The sequence below is a fragment of the Furipterus horrens genome, unplaced genomic scaffold (genome assembly GCF_987537825.1).
Source record: "Furipterus horrens unplaced genomic scaffold, mFurHor1.1.pri manual_scaffold_8, whole genome shotgun sequence".
Lineage (NCBI taxonomy): Eukaryota > Metazoa > Chordata > Mammalia > Chiroptera > Furipteridae > Furipterus > Furipterus horrens.
This window is the reverse complement of record NW_028327178.1, coordinates 29,162,029-29,187,949: the sequence shown is the minus strand read 5'-3', so window position 1 is coordinate 29,187,949 and position 25,921 is coordinate 29,162,029. Positions and strand designations below refer to the sequence as shown.

The following is a 25,921-nucleotide window of genomic DNA, read 5'->3' as shown; positions in this document are numbered from 1 at the left end:
GTAGGTAAGTGCAAGTAGAGAATAAAAACTTAGGTCTGTCTAACTTTAAAGTTAGTGGTTTTTCCATTAATGCCACGTGAAGTCTTTCCAAAAAGCTCATATATAAATTACACAAATATTTTCAGAAGTATACATTCCATTCTCCTTTAACATAAAATCCAGGAGCCCATAGAGGACTACTTTTAGTTATGTGCTCTTATAAAATTAATGTTCTAATGATGAGACTTCTTCATTATATTTAAAGAGCATATTTTTAGCACCTACTTTGTGCACAATACTGGGCAAAATGCTGACATTATTGAAAGCATGGAAAAATAGACCCTGCCATTAAGCGATTTACAATGTATGAAGGAATTCAAGAGACATAAGATAATCTAATTGAGAATTCGTAATTGACTATCTGTTGTTCACTCTGAGAGTCTGATGAAGGAGAAGCAAAAGTAGGAGTGGGAGGATGAGGGGAGGGGGACAGACTGGGGAGGTGGGGAGTGGGGGGTAGTATTGGGAAGGAACTGTGTTTTAACAGACAATGGGACAAAGAAGTTAATCTTTGTACTCTTAGGGAAAGTACAAATCTGATTTATTTTTAAGTGAATTTTCCTCAAGAGGATTACTTTTTTTGGAGAAAAAAAGAAATCCCAACAGAGATAATATGTGATGGGTCAAAGCCGGAATACCAGCAGGTAAAGGGAGAGTGGAAAATGGCCAGTCATTTATGTGGACACATTTATGTGGCCAAGGGATGCCATGAACAGCTTCTAAAAAACACAAAAGGTGCATTCATGGGAGAAATTCAGCAACTGTGCGTCCCCTCAAGAAACAGCCCGGCGATATAGTGCTTTTTTTCCCAAAGCGCATTCCCCTGGGCTCAGAAACACTGACTTCTAGAGAGGGGACAGCTATGAAACCAGCAGGGAGGGAGGAAGAAAAATAAACAAGGGGATAAAAATGTCAGTCCTGCTCCCTTTCTTGGTTGTAGGCTTCTGGTCTGAGCTGGGAACACAGAGAAAATTCAAACTGAGTGACTTTAAATTTTTACTTAATGTACTGGAGAGACATTTACATTGTTCAGATGACTTTTGTTTTGACTAAAAAAAAATGAAGAAATCTATGGGGTGTGCCAGCAATCTCATGGAAGAAAGAGAAAGAATGGATTCATTGAGCAAGTTTAATGAGCAGTAGTAAAAATGAAAAAAATTATGCTCTCTATTCTTACCAAGTTTAGTAAAAATAATTACATGTTTATCAATCATTTGCTATGTACCATGCACAATACTAATATATATCTTTTAACCTCCTTAAAAGATGGCATTATTTCCCACTTTTACATGTGAGAAAGCAGAGTTGTTATAGATATTACTCAAGGTCACCCAGATATTGTTTCTATTCTTCTCGGCAGAGGTGATATTCCAACAGATGTTGCCTGCATACTCCACCTTAAGCTCAGAGTATATGAAGTGATGAAACAGATAATCATTCTGTTTTCAGCCCTGAAATGTTCGCCTGAAGCAGAGAAGATCATGCATCTAAGAAGCACACCTATATTAAGCCCATATATGGTGCAGCACATACATTATATATTAAGTCTAATACCCAAAATTCCAAAAGAAGTTATTGATTTTATATTCCAGACTTACTAAAAAAGATTGAATATCTTGCCTGTGATTTCACAACTACAAAGTGATGGTGCCAGAATTCAAATGTAGGCATCTCATTCCAAGAACTCTGTTCCTTTCACTACTCCTTACTCCTTCTTATTAAGAAACACATTACTAATTGAAGATATAGAGGCTAAAGATTTTGACAATTAAGTTTAAATAACCCACTAAATGATATATTTCATATATTAATAATTTTTACATATTTAATATCTGAAATATATGAAAGAATTACTTACTAATAGGATTACTGAGGTCCCAAAATTGAAATGTCTGTGGACACAAAATAAGTTAATGACACAAATTAAACAGCCTCTGTATTTTTATTTATATGCCTTCTCTGATTCATAATATTACCTACAATAATGGGAGTTATGGGATGTATGTGGAGTGATACCTAGACAATGGTTGTCAAAACTAAGATGGTGCAAAAAAGAGTGTTTTCTTTACATTTACTTCCCCAAAATAATAAGAAAGCACTATATAGATACAATTACTAAAGTCTAGGACAGAAAATGCTTGTTGTCAAAATATGTAATCTGATATTTAAGATCATAACAATTGCATTATTTCCATTCGGACATTTTAGAACAGAATTTATAAGTCACAGTAACTACAAAGCTAATCTGAAAATATAAGTTAATAAGCCAGAAACAATCTCTGTGATTTGTCCTTAACTATATTTACCCATTGCTTCACCGTAGTTTTACACAGCTTTGTCTAAAAGCTGAATTATGAGACAAACAGCCATGATTATGTGTATACTTCCTCTCCTTCTTTATAAAATAAATAAAATGTAAAGAAAAAGGCAGTTACATTCTTTCTTCCATATTTTAAAGTCATTTATCTACTAAAACTAATGCTTGAATTATATGGATTGATCTAGGGGAGAAAATAAGTACCATATTTGTTCATTCCATGTGGAATTTGTCCCATGCTTCACTGATCAGGCTATTTTCAAGGATTAGTTGTAGTATTATACTTTCATGACTGACTTTGCAGAATAATATGTTTTATATCTACTGATATTTTGATGCTCTTTGATTTAAAAAGCCTATGTATAAGTTAAACGTGTGTATTATTCTCTTCACTGAAATGAGTTCTCTCTGTACTGAACTTCATCTTTTAAAAAACAAAATAATTTTAACCAATTTATTGACCACAAACTAGATAAAGGCGGAAAAAATTTAGCATATTTCATTTTTCCCTCCATCCCCAAAGTTTACTGGCTGTTTTAGCTATAAAGTTTACATTAATGAAAATAAAGATAGATGGTTTTATTTTTTCCTTGCAATTCATTTTTTCCATTTATGTATGTTTCTTGCTTTATCACACTGGCTAGAATCTCCAGTACAAGGTTGAATAGAAGTGTTAAGAACAGAGAGCCACGCTGTGTTCCAGGTCTTAGGAAGAAAACATGCAGACTACCGTCAACAATGGTGTTAGACAAAGATTTTTCATAGACTCCCTTTGTCAGGTTGAGGAAGTTCCCTTCTTAGTTTTCTAAGAGGTTTTACCAGGAATGGATATTAAATTTTATAAATATTTTTCTCTGTTGAGATAATCATATGGTCTGTTGACACAGTAAATCGCATTAATTGACTTGGATGTTAAACCAATCTTACATTCCTGTGATAGCTAAACTCCTGTTAATGATTTTTGCAATCTATCCACATGAAAAATATCAGTCAGGAGTTTTCTTTTTCTGTGATGTCTTTGGTTTTGGTATCAGGGCAATGTTGGCCTCATAGAACTAGTTGAAAAGAATTCCTATATATTCTATTTCCTGGGGAAGTGTGTGTCAGTTTGTATTACTTTTCACTAAAAGTATGGTAAAATTTACAAAGACAACTGAGCCTGGAGTTTCTCTGTGGAAAGGTTTTAGATAATTGATTAAGCTTTTTAATAGCTACACACTTATTCAGGTTAAATATTTCTTCACAAGTGAGCTCTGGTAGTGTGTATATTTCAAGAATCATTCCATTACATCTACCTTGCTGACTTTATTGGCATGAATTGTTCATAATATTTTCTTATTATATTTTGAATATTTATAGGATCTTCAGTGATGTTTTCCCATTCATTCTTGATACTGGTTCTCTAGAAATTTATCAACTTATTGATCTTTTCAAAGCTTCTGGTTTAATTGATTTTCTTTGCTTTTAAGTTTTTCATTTTATTATTTTGCTGTTTTTCTATTATTTCTTTCTTCTGAGTACCTCTGGTTTAATTTGCCTTTTTTCTAGTTTCTTAAGATAGAAGTTTAGATCATTGATTTTAGACCTTTCTTCTTTTATAACACAGATATATAATGTAGATCATTTTCCTCTAAGCATGGTTTTACTGGCATACCACAAATTTTGATAAGTTATTGTGTCACTTCAGGTTTCCCAAAAGCAGATTTAAACATGAAACTACATGTGCAAGAATTTGATTAAGGAAAGAGGAAGACTGATGAGACAGAAGGCCTGGAGAGTGTTCATACTGAAATGCTACCATGCCAGCTGTGAAAGGAGAAAAGGAAAGAAGGTGAATCTGGCAGAAAGAACATGAAACTGCTGTATAGCTTTGAGAAAATCTTGGCAAGGGTGATGAGGAGCCTCAGTGCAAATATTGCCTGTGAGAGGAGTCTTTTGTTGAGCAAGATGACCTGGCTCCACATCCTCACCATGTTCAGTAATTTCTTAGAAGCAGCCCAAGAAGAGCTAGGCTTTGGCAAAAATTCTGCAGCAGATCCTGAAGGCTAACTGCATTTCTCATAGCAGGTTTTCCCTTGAGAGAAGATCTGAATGGCAAACTCCCATGAAGCCACAGTTCAACCTTTCTGCCATAAAGATCCATTTCACTTATTTTCACATAGCAACTTCTCCACCATGTCTGTGAATCTTTCCCTCTGAGAAGAAACTTAAAAGGGCCCAGTGGGACAAACTACAGTCCCCGTTACCATATTTGGTTTCTGGGTCACAAGAGGTTCACTATCTTCCCCCACTATCCATTTAGAATTCCTGTCACCCTTAGTTATCATTTCTGAAGATATTAGTAGCTTATCCAACCCAACTTCTGAAGATCTTAGTAGCTCACCCAACAGGGGACCCCAAATACCCTTCTAAGAGTGGAGTTATTGCAGTGTCCATTCACATTTACAGCTGGACAGGGGGTACCAACAGGCACCCAAGTGAATCACCTTGGTTCCACATGTATTCATTTCTGCCCCTCACCCACTGCAAAAGCAGCCTTGCTTCCTCCTGCTGATCAGTGTCAATTAACTCTTCCAGGATGTTGACTTTTTGCCTTTTATTTCCTATAAGTGAGTCAAAATTGACAAGGAAATATCTGTAACTTATAGTTCAGACATGTCCATCCCATGCCCCCTATCAAGAGACCCAGGGACTTTAAATTTGCAACTCCCAGACTTGCAGGGACAGGAGGCACAAAGCCTTCCAGTGTGTCCTTGGTTGATAAGTGGGATCCCTCCCTGTTGCTTCAACCCCTTGGTTTTCAGACCCATAAATTCTTTCTTCAGAAATACAGAGCTATATAGAGGTCTCTGACTTAGTACCCACTGCAACCTGAAGAATGACGCCTCATCTTTGCAGAGTACTGCTTAGGAAATGGTGCCTTAGTGGTGCCGCCAATAAGTCCTTCTAACACTGTCAGACTAGCTTCTTTTGGACAGTGTTCATATGTTATAAGTAGGATCTGAACTCCTACTTCTTTCACTATAAAATGGGTCCCTTCTTTCAATGCTATGATTTTGGGATCCCTTGCCTGTGGATCAAGCATTTTATAAGCCCCCAAAAAGTGGTGCTGGCTGAAGCTCTGCAAGTAAGGAAGTTAAACTCTTTCCAGTATAAATATTAGACATTATGAAGGTGAACCAGTCACCTTTTCTATATGGTAGGGGCCCAATATAGCTAATTATCAACGTTTCTCAGCTGACGAGAGCCACCATTGAATCTCTTACCAGTGTTGGCCCCCCTCACATCAATGGATTCTTGATGACTATAGGGGACCATTCTATGTGGTTTCAAGAATTGTAGCCCAAGCCACAAGCCAGGCTCCTGAGAGCCTTGTAAGACTTGACCAGAAAACCGGGAAGGCCAGAGGCAAGCGTAACTCCAAGGTCACTCAGAAGGTTCCCATGGGAATTGGATTTAAAACATGTATAATGTTTTCTGAAGCTTGCTCTGCTTTTCTTGTCTCTTAGTTAACAATAAACAGTGTGCAGCAAAAAACATAAGGAGTCTTGCACCTGATGTCAGTATGGTGCTGGGCTGTTTAACAGACCCTGACACAGAATCGTCACTGTGTTCTTTACACTGATCTCTGTAATCAGTAACTGTCAACTGTAACCCAGTCGTCTAAAGCTAATTGATGATTCATGAGTCTTGACCTTGTATCTCCCAAATCCCCTCCTCAATAAAAGGGACTAGGAGGAAACATTCAACATTCTTCTCCACTAGAGAGATTTGCCATCCCTCCTCCTCCCAGACAAAATAGTGTCCAGATAATCTTGTTCTCTCTCATCCATGATCCTGAAAACTCTGCTGGACAGGGAGTTTCCACTGAGCCAGGGTATTGGAAGCAGCCCACTTCAGATGACCTGGGTAAATGGTATGTCTTCTAGACCTTATTATAGAACATAATCCTCTTGTGTGTCTTCTGACTTCACATACTATATCCGTTCCAGCATGCCAACCACACTGTGCTTTTCCCTGTCCTCTAGGATTTACCATGGCAACTCAGTCATCTCCACTTCATTTAGTGTAGGCCAGTGTTTTCCCCAGGCTTTCTAAGAGTTCCACTAGCAGTAAATTTGCTCTATCATCTGCGTTCTCTGCCAGTGTGCTCAAGCCCTATGCCTTGAGGAAGTGTCCTAAATCATAGACTTAATTATCCAGTCTTAAGTTAATGCCCTTATGTTTTATCACTCAAAATCCATCCTAAACATATTCCTCTGGCTCCTGCTAATATTCCCTTGGCTCCTACCAATTTCTGCAGCTTCTTTGGAGTGGAATCACTGTTTCACCTTACAATTCCAGCATGCCCTCATCCAGGTTATATTGGGATTTCTCCTTAGTTATCAGCCTGACAGTCAGAAGTGGTTAGGAGCAACTCCTAGAAGAGTTATATGTTGACTTAAGAGAAAGTGTCTTCCCCTTGGAAGAGGTTTGAGCTCTTAATAGAGTTCAGAGTGGGCCACCTCCGCATCTCTGGTAGTTCAAAGTCAGCTGCAGAGCCCTAATCCTTGAAACCATCCATCCCAAAATACGTTAGGGTACCAATTTCCAAACTAGAGCACAAACCTTACCTCAGCATTTCAAAGCTCCATGGCTTTAAGTCCTGGGTTGTTACTCATTGTGTCAGCAGTTCCATCGCAAAAGGTAGGAGCCTGTTTGGTAGCTTGCAAAGAAGCCCAGTGGCTCTCACACTTGACTTTTAACTTGTGTCTAACTGTCTTCAGTTTCCCATCATTCCTCTGCAGAAAACCAATACAACTCATTAATAAGCCGCCAACTTCACTGTCTTTGTGGAGATTCTTCTTTCAATACCTTTCAAACGCCTTCGTTATCACATTGGGCAAGGAACTCTCCCAAACTGCAATGTTTACTAGGGTGACCACCAGTGTGAATTTTAAGCAACTAATGCATGATATTTTTCATTTTTTGTCAGAGATTATTTATTTATGCACCCCATTCCAACTAGAGAGTGAATGATTCAACCCCCAAACTTAGTTTTATTGCCTAATTTCTTGGCCTATGCTTAGCATTTATTGTGTCAGTTCAGATTCTCCAAGACTAGAATGAGATAAACATTTTTTTTAGGGAAAATACCTGCTGAGAATAAAAAGGGGAGAGAACAGGAATAGGTATGGAAGGCCTTCAAAATATGTTGGAGTGACACCTGTGAAAGGAGTGAGGGAAGGAAGATCGGTAGGAAATGCCTCAGATGAATTGCATTTTTGAGAAAATCACAGCCAGGCTAGTGGGGAATATGAATGCTGCGGTAAATCTCAAAGGGGTGGCAGATAAAGGGTGTCATTGAATTACACTCTTCAGAGTAGGTTCTTATTGGGAAATGATTCCCCATGGGTATCTCAGTTACTGAAAATCTTCCAAAACAATATACTGATTGCCCATTTTTCTGGACTATTTTTTAAAAATATACAAATAGAAAATAACTTTGCAAGATAATATTTCCAAATGGAGAAAAAAAAGCGGTCATGTTTACTGCCTATCAGAAAATATTCTGATTGCCTAAGTTCAAGTTTCTTCTTCTGCAATGCAATCTTTAGCATCCATTTGGGCTCATCTGTTTTGACCCCCTGGGACTTGTGGACAAGAAGAACTGATGCAAATATGCTGATGTTCATGCTGCATGTCATGTCATGAGTAAAAAAGTCCTTGTTTTTAATGCAGCATTTTAGAAACTGTGGTGAGCTAACTTAACTTGCAAGCAAGATAAACACTCAGATCCTTCACAATTTTCAATAGTTCTCTCTTGAAAGCCTTCCAAGAGGTACACTCTCATAGCCACCATGGTTGTGTTTTCGATTTCAGTAATTTCAAAATACTTTTCATTTTCCTTGTGATTTCTCTGTAATCTGTTGATAAATTAATAAGTAGGTTGTTGGAAACAGTCTAAGTGTTCATAGATAAATGGATAAAAATGTATATACATATATGATAGAATATTATTCAGTCATTAAAAATAGAAGAAATCCTACTATTGTGACAACATTGAAACTTGAGGACATGCTAAATGAAACAAGTCAGACAGAGAAAGACAAATACTGTTTAATCTCACCCAAATTTTAAAAAATATATATCCTCATAGAAATAGAGAATGGGTAGGTGGTTGCCAGAAGTAGGGGGTGGGGATAGGGGAAATGGGTGAAGGTGACTGAGAAGTACAAAATTTCAGTTAAAAGATAAATGAGTATTAAAGATGTATGTAGAGCATGGTAACTATAGTTAATAACAGTGTATTGTATACTTGAAAGTTGAAATAATCACATTGTACACCTTAAACTTACACAATGTTATATGTCAATTATATATCAAGAAAACTGGTGGGGGGAAAGAAGTATGCTGTTTAATCTCCAAATATTGAAGAATTTGGTAGCTATTGTTATGTTATTGATTTTTAGTCTAATCCCATTATTATCAGAGAATGTATTTCGTTTCAAGTCCTTTTAAATTTGTTGAGTTTTTTTTTTTTCACGCAACTTGGTATATCTTGATAAGTATTCCATATGCACTTGAAATAAGTGTATTCTAGTGATATTGGGTAGATTATAAAATATCAGTCTGAGGCAGTTCAATCTTCTAATATCCATAGTAATTTTCTTTCTACATTTTTTATAATTTACTGACAAAGGAGTGTTGAAGTCTCTACTTATAATTATAGACTCTTCTATTTCTTACACAATACAATGCTATTAGATTTTGCTGTATGTATTTTGAAGATCTGTTAGTGAGTGCATGTATATTTAAACTTTTTATGCCTTATTGGTGAATGGAGATTTTTATGTAATGTCTTTTTATCTCTTGCTCAGATTTCTTACTCTGAACTTTAGTTTTATTAATACTAATATAAATACTCTAGCTTTCATCTGACTGATGTTAACATGGTAAAAAATTTATTTATTTTCTTACTGTTAACATGTATTTTTATATTTAAATTGTTTTTTTATATACAGTTTATAGCTGGGGCTTGCTTTTTTATCCAACTTAACACTCTCTGCATCTTAATTAAAATGTAACGTAATTATACTTATGCTTTGGTTTAAAACTACTATATTGCTATGTATTTTCTATTTGTCCCACCCCCTCTTTATTCCTTTTTTCTACCTTTCTATTGGTTATGTATTTTTTTATTATTCCATTTCTCTCCACTAATATCTTATTAGCTATATCTCTTTGTTGAGTATTTTTAGCAGTTGATCTAGTGTTTAAAATATGCTTAATATAGAATATAATTTAATATTGGATACTTTTAAAGATGTTTTAGTTTTCTTTATAGCACTGGTTCTCTGCAATTTTATTACAGTGTACCTTTGATTATGGTGTGCTCTATCCAGTTTTTTCTCTAAAGATATTCTAATCTGTCTCTCTGTGAAGATTCAGTGTGTTCTGGCTCAGGAATCACTGCCTCCCTTAATAACCCAGTGTTTCCTAAACTCAGCAAGTCCACTGAACTTGGCCTGGATTCCTTTTTAAAAATACAACCTGGAAACTGTATTCAGACAGTATGCTGGGGGCAATTAGAGAGATAACCTTATTTGTTTTCTTTCTTTCAAGTATCACAGTCTTTTGCTCTTTCTTTTCTAATGTCTGAAATTCATTATTTCAATATTTTCTTCACTTTTCTTATTGTTTCTGGTGGGGGGGGTGCACAATTTCCACAGCTATTAATTCTTTGAGGTTGAAAACAGAAGTCTTGCTTACTGAAAACACATATTACAGAAATACACAGAAATAAAAAGCAGGAATCTTACCTGTTTCAACGTGTCCAGCAGTAAATTTGGTTTATATCCTTAGAAATTTTGTTCCTATGTACAATAATTATGCAGATAGATACTTTTTGTTTTACAAAGGTGGGAATATACACTTTGTTTTAAAATATTGTAATTTTTCTTATCAATAAATATGAATAAAAATTTATTTCACTAAATACAGTTGTACTGTCAGATTTTTGAATACTGAACTTAATTCTGTTGTGTATCTCTTCCTAACTTAGCTATATCACTCTCTAATAAAGAACTTGATGCCCTGGCTGGGTAGCACAGTTGGTTAGAGCATCATCCTGATACTCCAAGGTTGCGGATTTGACCCCCAATCAGGACACATACAAGAATCAACCAATGGTTTTTTTTTAAGAATTTTTATTGTTTTCACATTTTTAGTTAAAAATAGTGGTGTAATATATATTCTTGCTTTTTAGTCATATGTACACAAATTATAAGAAAATTCTTAGACTTGCTGTATCAAAGAGTATGTGAATTTTAAAATTCAATAAGTATTGCCACCCTAAACTCTCTCATAAATGTAGTTATGCTTCATTTAAACAGCAGAACAGGTCTATAATTTTAAAGCATTTTCTTACTGCTCTTTATGTGCTCAGTTGAATCAAAACAAAATCAATTTAAATGTGTTCTAGCCATCAATTATATTAAGAAAGCAATAATCTATGTTTCAGTAATATAACATGCATAGATTTGCTTATATATTGGACCACTGATTCAACATGGTCCACTTTTTAAAAAATGACTCCATTATTGTGCTATCCAAAATAGCAATTCAAATAATTGTGATTGAAAAATTTTAAGCATGTGAGAAAGAAGAAATTGATTTACACTCTTGAAAACCTTATTTCCACGATGGTATATAACTGCTTTATATTTAGGTGCATGTTTCTTAATATATTCCTTTCCTTTTGTAGAAAATGTTATTTTACCAGAACATTGCACCTTAATATATTTCCTTAATTTTAATAGAACCTTGTGCTATAGCTCCACTTTTTCTTTTATCTTTGAATGCTATATATAAACCTGATTTTTCACCCTAAAAGCATGACTAATTCCTTCATTAGGCCAACTAGAGTTCAATGCTTGAAGACTGAGTTGACTTAAAGCCATGCTAAATCAATTTTTACTAGTGTGCTGGTAATCTGTGGAGAGAGGAGGGTGGAGGGTAAGGGAGAGAGAACAAGAAAGAGTGAGAAAGAAAGAAAGGGAAAGGTAGATAGAAGAAGGAGAAGGAGAGAGAGAGAATGTCAACTTCTCTTGGCTTTTCAAGTTCTAAAAAATCAAAGAAAACATAACACTGCTATTCTGTAAAAACTACTATGAATTGTCTCACTGTCAGATAGGATATCTCTGCCTCATAGTCAAGGTGACAAAAAAGAAACACGTATAAAAAACCACCACCATGATTATCCCTTCTGCCAAAAAATGATTATGAAATATATATTACCAACATACAGTATATGAGTTTAACTAATATTCAATTAGATATTAGAACTGTATTTCTGCATCTCAAACATTTCTCAAAATACTTCCAAATTTTATGGCAAAATTTCATATTTGTGTACTTGAGATATTTATTCATTCAAGAAAAAAATTTTAGTAAGTATCTATGATAGTCCAGGCATGATTCTAAGCACAAATTGGATACAGCAGTAAGCAAAACAAACAAAAATCCCAGTCCTAGTTAACATTTCATTCTAATAGAAGGAGATCAACACCAATCAACCTATCAATATATTACGTGGTATTAGTGAAGACAGAATTTGAAGATATCCCCCTTTACTCTTGTATGATTTCCCCTGGCCTTGAGTTGGGGTGGAACCTATGGGTATGGTGAAAATCACTCCTGTAATTATGTTACCTTATATGGCAAAAGAGATTTTGTAGTGTAAGTAATGTCCCAAATCATTGAATTTAAGGCAGGGAGATTATCTGAATGAGCCTGATCTAATAATGCAAATCCTTATCTGCATCTGGAGGTCAAAAACAGGAAAGTCAGATTCCAAGTATGGCAGGATTCAATGCATGGAAGATTCTCTGGTGCTGAAGATGAAGTGGACTGTATGGCAAGGACCTGAATGCATCCTTTGACAGCAGAGAGCAGCCCCTGGCTGACAGCAGGAAAACTGGGATCCACTTCTACATCTACAGGGAACTTATTTCTGCCAAAAACCTGAATAAGCCCCAAATGAGATTTTCCCCAGAGCCTCCAGATCAAAAATTATCCTTTCCAATACCTCTATTTCAGCCCAGTGAGACACAAAGCGGAGCATTCAACTATGCAGTGTTGAAATGGGGACCTACAGAATGTTTGCAAATAAATGAGAATTGTTTTAATTTGCTAAATCTGTGTAGACTGTAACACAGCAATACAAAACTGATACAGTATTTTAGAAGCCAATAGATGCCATACAAGAAACAGAGGAAAGATGTGGCAGAGCATGCTGGAAATAGGAGGGGAAGGGGTAAAAATGAAAGTCTAAGAGTTGACCAAATTTGAGTAAACTGTAGAATAAAGTAACGGAGCCAGGCTTGTGGATCTCCAAGGGAGATGTTTCTAACAGTGAGAACCTCTACAGAGGCTCTAGGTATTCTCAAGGTCTTGTCAATCATTAACAGAGTTTGTGGGTTATTCAAATGAAGTATAAGGCATAAATCCTGCCTGCTTTAAAGAGTTCATAGTTTAGATGTGAAAGCAATCTCTCCTTCTGTCTCCCTTCTTTACTTTCCTCCTTGTTCCTTTCTTTCTTTCATTGCTTTCTCTCACCCTTTCCTCGTTCCTTCCTGTCTTCCATTCTCCTTTCAATAAGTGTTTACTATATGCTTATTTTGTGCCTGGAACTGTGATTGACAATGGAAATATAGTGCTGAATAAGACAGACACATCCATTACCCTCAGGGAGTTTGCTAACTGGTGCTAATTAATCATAAGAGTATGATAAATTGTATGAGGAGAAAAACAAGCTATGATACAGAAGAACTGGTGACTCAGAGGAGGTTTCTCTCGCCACATGATGTCTAGGTTGAGAATGAAAAAAGGATGTTATTCAGGAAAAAGGGGCCAAGTGGAGGAAAGTGTTTCCTAACAGAGGGGAGACTAATGGTTCAAAGGCCCTGAGAAGAGATATAACATGCTCACAAGCAGTACAGAAGACGTGGGGTGGGTAGATGTGGGGAAATGTTAAAAATAAACCTGGGAAAGTCGGGTGAGCCAGAATATACAGGTCTTTTGAGTCACGTGAATGAGTTTGGATTTCGCCCTAAGGACAACAGAAAGCCATTGATGGGTTTAAGTGGGAGACTTTCCCATTTAAAAAGATTGCTTTGGTTGTTACGTGAAGTATAAATGCTTATGAGTCAAGACTGGAGAGAGAGAGTCCAGTTAGAAGAGGAAGTCAGCTAACCCAGAGAGAAATGGAGAGTGCTTTGGCAAAGGCAGCACAAATACATAAAAGGGGGTGGATTCAGGACACAGTTAATGATAAGTTGATAAGAATATGATATGGAAGGATTGCAGTTAGTATCAAGGCAACTGAACACAGTCTGAATGAGTTAATGAGGAGTCCAGTATCAAATGATATTTAGAGGCCTAAGCAGGCAGCTAAGCAGCACTGGTGGTTCAAATCAGAAAAATCTGCTAACAGGATTGAGAAGAAAGATTTAGTCTTTGGAAGAGATACTGTCAAAAGCAAAGCAGGTAACTTGGTCAAGAAGGGACTGGATTACTAAGCAGATTATATATTGAGGGACATGAGAACAGTGAGTAAAACCAAGACCCACTCACTGTAATGACAGACAATGTCAAGGTAAGGGAAAGATATAAAAGGTCAGTTCGGATTCGAGGCACATAATTGAAGAGAGAGGAGATAGTATGGAATAGACTATTTGCCGGCTAATTCATTCAGGTTAAAGTGAAAATGGATACACAGAGTTCTCAGAGACAGGTCATGCCTTCTAGTTAAGTGTTGAGTTGTTAAAAAAAAAAAAAAAGTATTCACTTTTATTCAGTTTTATATCCCACATATGAGTGAAATCACATGGTTCTTAATTTTTTCTGTCTGACTTATTTCACTTAGCATGATATTCTCAAGATCTAAAAGCAACAAATGAACAAGCAAGAGTAACAAACAAACAAACAAAACTCATAGACACAGACAACAGTATTGTGGTTATCAGAGGGTAGGGGGGTGTGGGGTAGTAAAAGATAAAGGGGGTCAAGTATATAGTGAGGAAGAAGATCTAACTTTGGGTGGTGGGCACACAATGCAATATACAGATAATGTATTACAGAACTGTGCACTTGGAACCTATATAATCTTATTAACCATTGTCACCCCAATAATTAAATTTAAAAAAGAAAAAAAGAAGGCAGAATATTTGGTATCAGGTAAGGCCTGATCAAAGTCCAGAAATAAATAGTTCCACTTTAATAGACATCTACTATGTCCCAGACACGATGCTCTTGTCGAGACCTTCATTTCTTCCGTGCTTGAACCAACCTCTAAGGAATGAATGTTAATTAGATTTTCTGATAAGGAAACTCAACAGCAGACAAACTAATCTATGAAGAAAAGCACACAAATAATAAATAACAAACTCAAGATTTGAACCAAGGCCTCTGTGGTTTCAAAACTTAGTCTCATTTCAGCAATAACATGGCTCTGGTGCTAATAATGCTGCATATTAGAGACTGTGCAGTGGAACTGAAGATTAAGGAGTGAATCCAAGAAGTCTTCCCAAGGGATATATGACAGATGGAATGTGGAAAACATAAGGGAGAGAGTGAAGAATCACAGATGATGCTAAAGAAATGAGAAATATGAAGGAAAATTGTTTTTGGTGCTATTTTGGTATGTATGTGGATTGTTGGTGATTGAAGGAAATAGTGAAAGAGAAAGTTGGACTCAATTTTGGGTATAATTAAGTGAAAGTATTTTAGACACATTTGTAAATAAGAACATTTATGGGGAGATATATAATATATGTGGAAGCATGTTTTAATTTGATTCTATTTATTAACACAGTGTCTTGACTGACAGAAATTTTAAATGCTGGTCTCTGTGGAACCTGTGACCATTTTTAAGATATAGATTATGAGAAAACTGCTATAGATATGTTTGTGTATGTGTGTGGTCTTTAGGTGATATAGCATCAAGGATGGGCAGTCAACATATAATATATTGAGTGTATGTATGCATTACAATTGCCTATAGAATAATTGCACTTAAATATAGAATACCCAAAATTGAGTTTTTCTTCTTTATTTATTTATCCTGTGAGCAACCCACACACACATATATAGAAAATACTCATATATAATTTGACTATATATTCCTAATTATATGTAATATATACTCATACATTATATACTGTTTGCATAAATGAAAATATGCTCTTTCAAGTATACTTTTAAGAGATTATCAGGCTTGTGAGCCAAGTGGTTCGATTCCCAGTAGGGCACATCACTAGGTTGCACATCAGGTCTCCAGTTGGGGGCGCGAGTGAGAGGCAACCACACAGTGATGTTTCTCTCCCTCTCTTTCTCCTTTCCCCCTTTCTAAAAATAAAATAAACAGACAAACAAACAAATAAATAAACTATTTTTTAAAGACTATTAATTCTATGTAAAAATTTACTAGATTTTAACATTTTAAAATTTTAAGCATATGTGCAGAATTAAGAACACATTTATTGAGGTTTAATGCAAGTAAATAATAGAAGAAAGATGTGATCATTAGAAAGTACTGCTAAAACTCCTATCAGGAAAGTCTCTGGTTAAAAAAAGGGAGGCCTGTTTAGATGTATCAGGGGTGTGCCATGTGTATACAAGAAAAGGTCATTTTAAGAGTTCTGTTCTGTAAGGGGTATTGTTCAGTACTCAAGGATAAAATGTCACATAATCACTTTTTATTATAAAAGCCATAAGTTTGTATTACATCCAGGAATTTAAGAAATATGGGCCCTTCCTGAGAAATCTACTAGAGAGTAAGCTTCAGATAACCAAAATCACTGAAGAATATCAACACAAGGTTTGGTGTTCCAATTTTGGAATAGTGAAAATATGTTTGTTATGAAGTTAAATTAAATTTTAATAAAAAAATTACAAAATTTTTGAATACAAAATGAAACAACTCAACCTGTAGGAGAATAAAGTTTTTGACATAATTACAAAGAGAGGCACAATTCCAAGTGACTTCAAAGCATAATAATTTGACTCAGTTATAACTTAAGACAGAAAGAATTGGTAACAGAATTATAATGGAACTGTTTTAGGTAATCCCATTACTGGTAGTTGTACTGCTAATGGTATCCTGAAATTGTTACATATGCATTTTTAGAATACAAAACAAGATTATATAATGCTCTAATTCTTATTCCCAATAAACATGAGATCTAATTCTGTGCAGGAGAAAAATGATTTAAATGTATATCTAAATTTAAATTGGAGGCATAAACAAGAATTCAAAGTACATTTTAAACTTTTTCCTGAATTTGGACTATGAAAAGGCCAGAAAAAGAAACAGGAAACAATAGCAACAAATACCACTGATGCTCAGATTGTGGTTTTGAAAAATCTTTTTCTAGTTAAAAAGTTAAAAGAAAATAAATAAGGATCCTGGTTGAAGAGGCTGATTCCAGATCTGGGGCTAGAAATGTACAACATGAGTTTGGAATACCTGATAGCAAGAAAACCATCAAAGACTATTAGAGTTATGTCAATAAGACTTATGGCCAGAGGAGCTTGTCAAGATGAGGAGACAATTTCTGGCCAAGATGGAGGCCTAGACTTACACACTCCATCTCCCCCCACAGCTAAGAAGGGATACAACTACCTCAAAACCAGAAATAACCAGAAGTTCCAGAAAATAAAGCTACATGGAAGTCCAGCATATGAAGTTATAAAGAAGTGGTGCTCATCCAGATGGGTAGGAGGGGCGAAGCCAGGGCAGAGAGGTCAAGTTGTGCTGGCAGCGGCAGCTGTGGTGACAGCGGTGGGATGGCAGTAAGCACAGACACCCGTATTTAAGGGGAGGAAAGAAGCACCTGAGGAGCACCCCCGGCTGCAGACAAGACCCATCAGCTCATGAGAAGGGCTCTTCCCCCTATAGTATAGGAAGTGTGACAACTCCGCCCAGGAAGCAAAGGTAAACACAAAACTGTCAGGATGGCACAAATCATAATAGAGATCCTGGTGATGCAGCTGACCAGACAGCAAATATCTGATCTAATGAAGCAGCAGATAGGAAATCTTTCTGAGGCTCAGTTCAGAGCTTTGGTTATACAAATGCTTACAGACCTAACAGCAGATCTTAAACAAGACAGGGAAGGAATGAAGGCTAGCCCTGCTGAAATGAATGAAAACACATACAAAACTAGTGGTGAGGGAAAGAAAACCAGAGATCAAATCAACAAATTGGAACATAGGGAAGGAATGAACAGTCAACCAGTGCAGAAAGAGGAAATGAAAAGTAAGAAAAATGAGGAGAAGCTCAGAAACCTATGTGACAACTATAAGCAGGCCAACATCTGAACCATAGGGTAGCCAGAAGGTGAAGAAGAAGATCTAGAAATTGAAAAATTATGTGAAAAAATAATGAAGCAGAACATCCCTAACTTGGGGAAGGAAATAGACTTATAGGTCCAGGAAGCACAGAGAGTTCCAAAAACACTGGGCCCAGGGAGAACCACACCAAGACACATTATAATCAAAATGTCAAAAATTAATGATAAAGAGAGAATCTTAAAAGCAGCAAGAGAGAATTACGTACAAAGGGGTCCCAATAAGACTACAGCTGATTTCTCAAAAGAAACTCTGCAGGCAAGAAGAGACTGGCAAGAAATATTCAAAGGAATGAAAAGCAAAAACCTACAACAATGATTACTCTATCCAGCGAAGCTGTCATTCAGAATAGAAGGGCAGAGAAAGTGCTTCCAGGACAAAGTAAAACTGAAGGAGTTCATCAGATGCAAACCACTGTTATATGAAATGTTAAAAGGACTTGTTTGGGAGAAAGAGGATCAGAATTATAAACATTAAGATGAAAACTGTATCACAACAACCAATAACAGAAGCTTGGGAATCAAAACAAAGGCAAACTAAGTAGGCAATGAGAGTGGGTAAAGAATTTAGATATGGGGAACATTTGAGGGGGATGTCAGTGGGGAGAGGGAAGAGGGGAAAGGGAGGGATATTGTATAGAAATTAAGAAGCATAGTAGGTGGGAGTGGAGTAGACAGGAAGGTGTTGAGAAGAACTATATGCACAACCAATGGGCATGGACTAAGAGGGGGGAACAACTGGAGGGAAGGGGTTACTGGGTAGAGGGGAACAAAGGGACAAGAAATTGCGACAACTGTAACAGCATATTCAATATAGCATATTAAAAAAAAAGACATAGTCAATTTGAAGAAGCTCCCAATGGCCAAAGATGGAACGAATTGACTCTCATTAAGGATAACAATAGAAACACATCAATGTGTCTAAATTCATGAATTTATACTTATATTTAAATATAATAATTGGTCGGTATTAAAGAATATAATAAACCAATTCAATATTTTTTAAATAGTAAAGAAATAACAGCAATTGAACATTTCTTCTGCCTTTGCAGTATTAACTGCACTACTAGATAACCAAACAGTAGATAAGGAAAAATTTTGCTTTTGACTTTTTTTAAACAAAATTACTCTGGGCCATAAGTGAAAAGAAGAAATACAATATAGATACTATTATTTTTCAACTCCAAGTCAACCTAAGCTTTGAGAATAGTGGCTACTAACATCACCAAAAAAAAGGCAACTAGAGGTTAGATGTTTCTTAACAGAAGACTACACTATTTTCTAATGGTCTTTAAAAAGGTACACATACTAACCTAAAACTGATAAAATCCTTCAGATTTTCCAACTACTAATTTATAGGAAATATAGTTTCCTATATATAGGAAACTATATATATATAGTTTCCTATATATATATTTCCTAAATATAGTTTAGAGATACATGTTACAAAACACTATGGAGATGCAAACAACAAATTTTAAATTGTGAAAAGTTCTTTAAAAAACTGACTCTGTTTTCAACACACAAATTACGAGGATAATAAGGAAAATGAGTGAGGAACCAATGGATTAAAGGAGAATTAAAAGACATGATAATCAATTGAACTCATAATTGAAACTATTAAAAATGTAATATAAGACTATTGGACATCTGAACACTACTTATCTGATGATATTAAGGACACCTACAAAAACATTTATGGAAGAAGTGATACAATCTCTAAGATTCCTTCAAAATAATATGGAAAAAGAGCATGTGGGTGGAGGTATAGATGAAATAAGATTGGCTATGTGTTGATAATTATTGAAGCTGAATATTGGGTATATGTTTTTTATTATGTTATTCTATCTACTTCTGTGTATCTTGCACCAAACAATTGGTGATATTATCTAAACATCAACTTGAACTTTAGATTGGACTCTTGCTAGAGAGAGAAATAACTATGAGATATGCAAATGCTCAGTATTGATGACTTGCATAGATCTTGTCAATGTGGAATAAATAAGTTGATTATGTAGAATCTAATTTCCTAAAGAAGAAGATTTGGACCAAAATCAAGAGATTCTTCTAGCTACTCTTATTTAAATCATGATGTCATTAGTACTCTAATTAGAAGTTGTGCCTGACAACGTCCTGGCAAGAAACAGATGAGATACTCAAAATCACTTAACTGGGGCTATTTTAATGAAAGGACTACTTCCAGAAGGGTAGCCAGAGTGACAAGGACTGACAAAGGGTAGGAAACACCCATAAGGTAGAACAGTGGGAAGCTGTGACAAGCCCTGGGCCTCAAAGGGCAAGAAGAGAAAACTATCACCTGAATCCTGCAAGAGTGGTCTGTCCAACAGGAGCTATGACCATGTTGTAGGTGACTACAACTACAGTCACAGTGTGATAGCAGTGGAAAGAAGAGACAAATCCTGAACTTGTCTCTCCTGCTGCTCTCTGACCTCTTGCAGGTGCTACTAGAAGCCAAAGTGCAACGGAGCCAATGTGATGCAGTTCATAGAGGTCATTCTCCCAGGACAGGTCATAGAAACAGAGGCAATGAAGCTAGATGGAGACCAGCTGACTGACCAGTGAAGAACCTGTTGTTCATTAACACCAAGGCAACATTGTAAGTCTGTAAATCATTTGTCTGTATTATGTGGGTGTACATACTGACTACATAGTTTCATATAATTATATATGTCTTTGTTTAAACATATAGAAACATTAACTTAATGTGTTAAGGTGTTTGTATGTGCATGTGTGAGAGACAGAGAGAGGGAGAGAGAGGATTTATTTCAGCTTTAGATCTAAATATTTACAATAAATTCCTAAAAAGAAAATACAAATGTCTGATAAACTATAAGATGTTTAACATTGCCAGAAATCTAGGAAATACAAATTGAAATAATGAGATACTATTTTTTGCTATTCAAATCAGAAAGTATTTAAGCATTTTATAATATCAAGTATTGGTGAAGGCATCAGGAAATGGGAACTCACACACACTGCTAGGGAGAATGCAAATTTGCTTAGTTACTTGTTAGGTTTGGTAGTACCTATTCCAGAGACAGTGCAGCAGCACAGTTAAGAGATCACTCACACTCTGGGTTCAGATCCCTGTTCTGTCACTTAATCTCCATATCGTATTCAGTGAGTTAATCTCTCATACCTTGCTTTCCATCTTATTAAAAATACTTAACCTCCTTATGCCTCAGGCTTTCTTTGAATTATTTCCCCCACCCCCAGATAATTTTTCCCTACCAAAAAAAAAAAAAAAAAAAAAAAAAGCACTAGTGCTAGGAGTAATAATTTTTAATTAATTTTACTTTAAGAATATGGTGACATTTAAAAATATATAATTAGTGAATTTCAGCAGTTCAGAATAACTATAGTCTACAAAGTAACTGATTAATTAAGGATAAAAATATGTTAAATAGATATTTGACTTAGTTCGATATGTGTTTAATGTGCTGAAAGAAATTGAGCAAATATAGGATTATAATAAATGAAAAATATAGAATTAAGAAATTATATAGAGCTTGAATTTTTACTCTATGTAATTATTAATTCTATAGTAGCATTATTGTATTGTGCAAAAATAACCAATAAATTAAATAAGAAGTGATGGAAAGCATAATGAATAATAAATAACATGATTTATAATTTTCAAATGGTTATATTAATAATAGAAAATCAAAGAGGACATCAATATCCAAGGGATGAATTGAGCTGACTAAAATTTGTGGTGACATCTAATATGTATAATATAATTTGCCTTCTTTGATTGTGTATGAGACAATTTCCTTGTATACCCAGGAAGCCATTTTGGGTAGTTGCTCCCATATGAAACTTAAGCTTAGAGTTGTTTACAAAAAAAAAAAAAAAAAAGATTTTCCTGATTTGGAGACCCCAAAGGAGGGAAAAAATAAACATACAATTAAGTCATTTTTGGCTTTTTTACAACATAAAAGATCATTAATTACAAGTAGTAATAAACAACTATATACTTTCTAACACACATACATATTTTAATAATCATATTATTCAGGAAACTTGTTAAACAAATTCAAACATCTAACTACAATTTTGCATTTTCTTCACCAATCTTTATCTGCTTCTTGCTCTTTTTCTTTTCAGATTTCATCTGAAAGTTTGGATAATCACTAATTCTGAACTTTTAATTAGTCAAAATTATTCTGTCTCCACCTCTGATTTTCAACTCCCTATCTCATATTTTAAATCTTATATACAACTCTTTAGGGGAAAATAATTAAGTTGCCTTTCTATGACCATTATTATTTATGTGAAAATGTTAAGTAACTATATACTATAACTGTATATTAGTCACTTTCATTTTTTCTTTCTTCAGGAAAAAAGATGATGAATGAAAGTAGCAGACAGAAGTAATATAGATCATCAGAAGTGACATAGATCATCGCAACCACTCTTGCATCTTGATATGACTCAAGTTTAGTGTGAAATAAATGATTAACATAACAACTCCAGCAAGGCAGCAAGTGAAAGCAATTGTAAACATGACTATAATCTTTATGGTTGGAATGAAGAAGTGGCCACAGAGGAAAGGTAAATGAAAAGGTTTTTCTTATATGAAGTGACTATATGAATTGGTTGTGGTGTCAGGTGAATTGATGTAAGCAAATTTCAAAATAATTTATTCCACTTTTCTCCAAAACTTGGAAACCAGATTAGTAGATTATGTGGTATTTTACTTGTAAGAAGTACAGGAATATCATTCTGGACTAATGGATCATTTTCTCATCTTCCACTACAAATTATTGAGAATAAATATACTGTTTTATTTTTCATACCTAAAATTTATTATTTCCTTTTTGAATATGCAGATAAAAATAATACAAAGAGAAAATAAAAATTACCTTTAATCTAATTGCCTAGAGGAATGAAAATCACATTTTGGTGTATATCTTTCCAGAAAGTGTCCTATACATATATGAATAAAAGATATTTAGGTTTTTTTTTTACAAAAACAGAACCATATTTTGTATAATCTACTCATTCCTTTAATGCAGTGATTTTCAACCTTTTTCATATATAGCACATATAAACTAATTACTGAAATTCTGTGACACACCAGAAAATATATTTCTGCCAATTTGACAAAAAATATAGGTATAATTTTGACTCGTTCACAACTGATAGATATTGTTGTGTTGGCTACTGTCATTTTTAATGTGATAATCTATAGGAAAAAAGGTCAGTGCTCCTGACGAAATAGTCAGATATCGCATGTTTTAAAAATTCTTGTGGCATGCTGCCACATCATGCTGATTGAAAATCAATTACTTAATTTATTACATATGAATAAACATTCATTTGGTAGTATTATTTTAATGGAATCATATTGTATTAGATAATATCTAATATGTACCATGTTATATAATATGTAATATTCAATGCATAATATAAAAATAAATATAATAAAATTTTAATATATAAATGTTTTAAAATTTGTAAATAAAACTTCCATTAAAAAATGATTCCCAGCTTTAATGTTAGCTATTAGAGAACTGGTTAAGTTTTATTTAGGTTTCCCCAATTACTCTGGTTTGCAAACAAGCCTTTGAAGAATTCTGTAGCCTCTGGTAATAGTCAACTTCTGCTTCTGTTAGAGTTGGGGAATAGGATTTACTTTGGGTTCTGTCTCTGCTCAATTATCCATGTCAATGAGAAAATTTTGTGTTCCCCCTTTTTCATTCAATAAGCAAAAACTTATTAATCCCTTAAAATACAAGAGCATTGATGTCCAGTTTCTCTGGAAACACCCTAGTAAGCCTAGAAGTCATATAATTAATGGTTTAGAAAGGGGGATAAAAGGGGACAATGATAATAACCAACAGGCTAAAAAAGGGTAAAAAGTCAACCAACTAGAAAACAGAAACTGATTAAGAGGAGATAGAACAATATACACTTATCTAGTCAGCCCTTTCTTCACCCAACCAGTATTCCTTGACTACCTGGCACATGCCTGGCACTCTGCTAATTCTAGTGAGAAGAAACATTTGTAGTCAGGTGTTAAATACTATGACAGAGGTAACTCAGCAATACAAGGAAATCTCCTAGAAAAGCCAGCTTTCCATAATTGAAGTAAAAAGTGGTGGTCAGAGAAGATGTTCCAACTAAGAACAGTGATAAATTAATTAAACAAGGATGCCATTATACCAAGGATGATATGGCCCTGCCTAAACAAACCAAAATCTAAGCCTGTAAATGCCTTAAGGTTGTGAATTTGAAACCTAAGGACAGCCAGTCACCTAGGCCTTCGGCTCCAGTTAAGAAATTCCTTACTTTGCTTCTGCCTTTCTCTGTAAAAACCTCTCCCTGAACTCCTGTCAGGGGAGCACCCTGTAGCGCAGGAGCTCAGTTCCAGGCAGGTTTACTCTGAATTCAGCGAGGCAAAAAAACAACAGTGGAGTGTTGGAGAGGGAATTCATACCAAGTTTCTTCTCAGGGAAGCGGGTGAGAAGAGCAATCAAATTTGCCTTTCAGTCTAGTCTCGAGGCGACGGGCAAGGACAGGGGCCAAAGCATCTACCTTCAGTCTCCCAGCAGCGGGCCAGAACGGGAACAGGATCTCCTTTTGGTCTTGCGGTGGCAGGAGAGAAAAACAAGAGTCATGGGAGCCAAAACCATCTGCACCACCTGAAAAACAGGGGCTCGTATATATGAAATTGGAAAGCGGCATGTGGCCAACTGGAACTGTGAGGTAACATAACAACTACGCACTAAGACATTCTCTTAGATAATAAGGGTGACCTGGGAAAATACATGCATGTGGAGGTGAGGATCCTGCCTGCAGTCACCCTGACACAACTACTCCTAACCACTTCCAGTTTGGTACAGCCCCATTCTAATTGATTTTTTTGATCAAACAAATTCTTAATATTTTTAATATACCTCAGTTTATATTTAAACAAGGGTTTAAAATTATGGCATCTTCTATTGTCTTACCAAACTCACAAGTTTTAAACTCCAAGTGCAGTCACTATAGAGATAACCCAGCAGCAGAGTACAGAAGTCCTATTAAAATACAGGTGTATGTTTGTTAATAATACAGTGTCTGGGAGATTATCAAATGAAGTAAGCACCAGAAATGGGTGAATATTTAAGTCCAGACTCTTACATTCTCTCTCTCAGTTGGTTGGACCCTCAGTGTCATCTACTTTTCAGGATCGTCATAAGGAAAGAAATTAAAAGCCATCATGCATGTGCCAGCATTTTATAAAGTGTTAAAGTTACCAGTGTAAAACCTGCTGCAGTAAACATTGCAGGGGGAGCTTGAGTGCTGACACCATCTAAGCAGTGGCATATTAAAATTACATTTCACGCTATGTATTTTGTTCGGATAAAATAATGAGAAAGATATGGGACATGTTAATCTATTAATCTAATGTTTTATAGCTCTTATCATTAATTAAAAACACTCTGCCTGCTTGTATCTTATCCTCTTCTCTGAGATGCTGCTTTAGACTTGTTGATATAAGCCTCATCTTCTTTCTTAGTTAATTTCTAGTTAAAAATAAATACAGTAGAATAGCATAATTAGGCAACAATAAATAGAGATAATATGTTATTGTTTAGGTATATGTGTATTCAAATCCCATATAGTCAAAATTCTGATTACCATTGGTTTTAAAAGAAGTTAGGGTCTGAGTTTCCATCTAGTGTGTGCATACAGACATCCCTTGAAAGACTCAGGGATATGAGGCTAAGTCCCTGTTGAGTATGGTTGAGAGGTGGGGCTCCCTATTTCTACCCAGCCCCTTCTAATGGAACAGAGATTCTGTCTTGAATGTGGCATGCTTGAAGTGCTGGAAATGCTGGAGCAACAATTGCCATTTCCCCACTTGTGAAACAGAGGCTCCAAGCCAGGAGAGGCAAGTGGAGAGGTAGGTCCCCAGGCTTCTGGACCCATCCACTGAGTGCTCAGCTTTTAGAATGGGTGTTTTCAGTCAGATAGAAGCTTGTCATTGTTCCTACCCACAACTCCAGAGCCCCAGTTCAAACAGTTTGCCTGGGGACAGGGGAGAGGAGGGCAGACAGGACATAAAACAGTAGTTCTTAGACTCTTCCCAAAGGAACTAATTTTATTTGCAACAAAGAGTGAAGAAGTTCAAGCCCCCAAAGATGTTCTGAAGAAAAGTGGA

At 35.5% G+C, this 25,921-nt stretch overlaps 1 long non-coding RNA gene across 2 annotated transcripts; it reads left to right on the top strand.

Moving 5' to 3' along the window:
- Nucleotides 1-19,933: 19,933 nt before the first annotated feature.
- LOC150002671 (uncharacterized) lies at nt 19,934-24,610 on the top strand. Of its 2 annotated transcripts, XR_016512633.1 has the most exons (4): nt 19,934-20,112; nt 20,208-20,365; nt 22,109-22,323; nt 24,265-24,610. It is a non-coding gene; the product is annotated as an uncharacterized LOC150002671 (long non-coding RNA). The 2 variants fall into 2 exon arrangements; XR_016512632.1 differs by lacking the exon at nt 24,265-24,610 and having other exon boundaries at nt 22,109-22,453.
- Nucleotides 24,611-25,921: the final 1,311 nt, after the last annotated feature.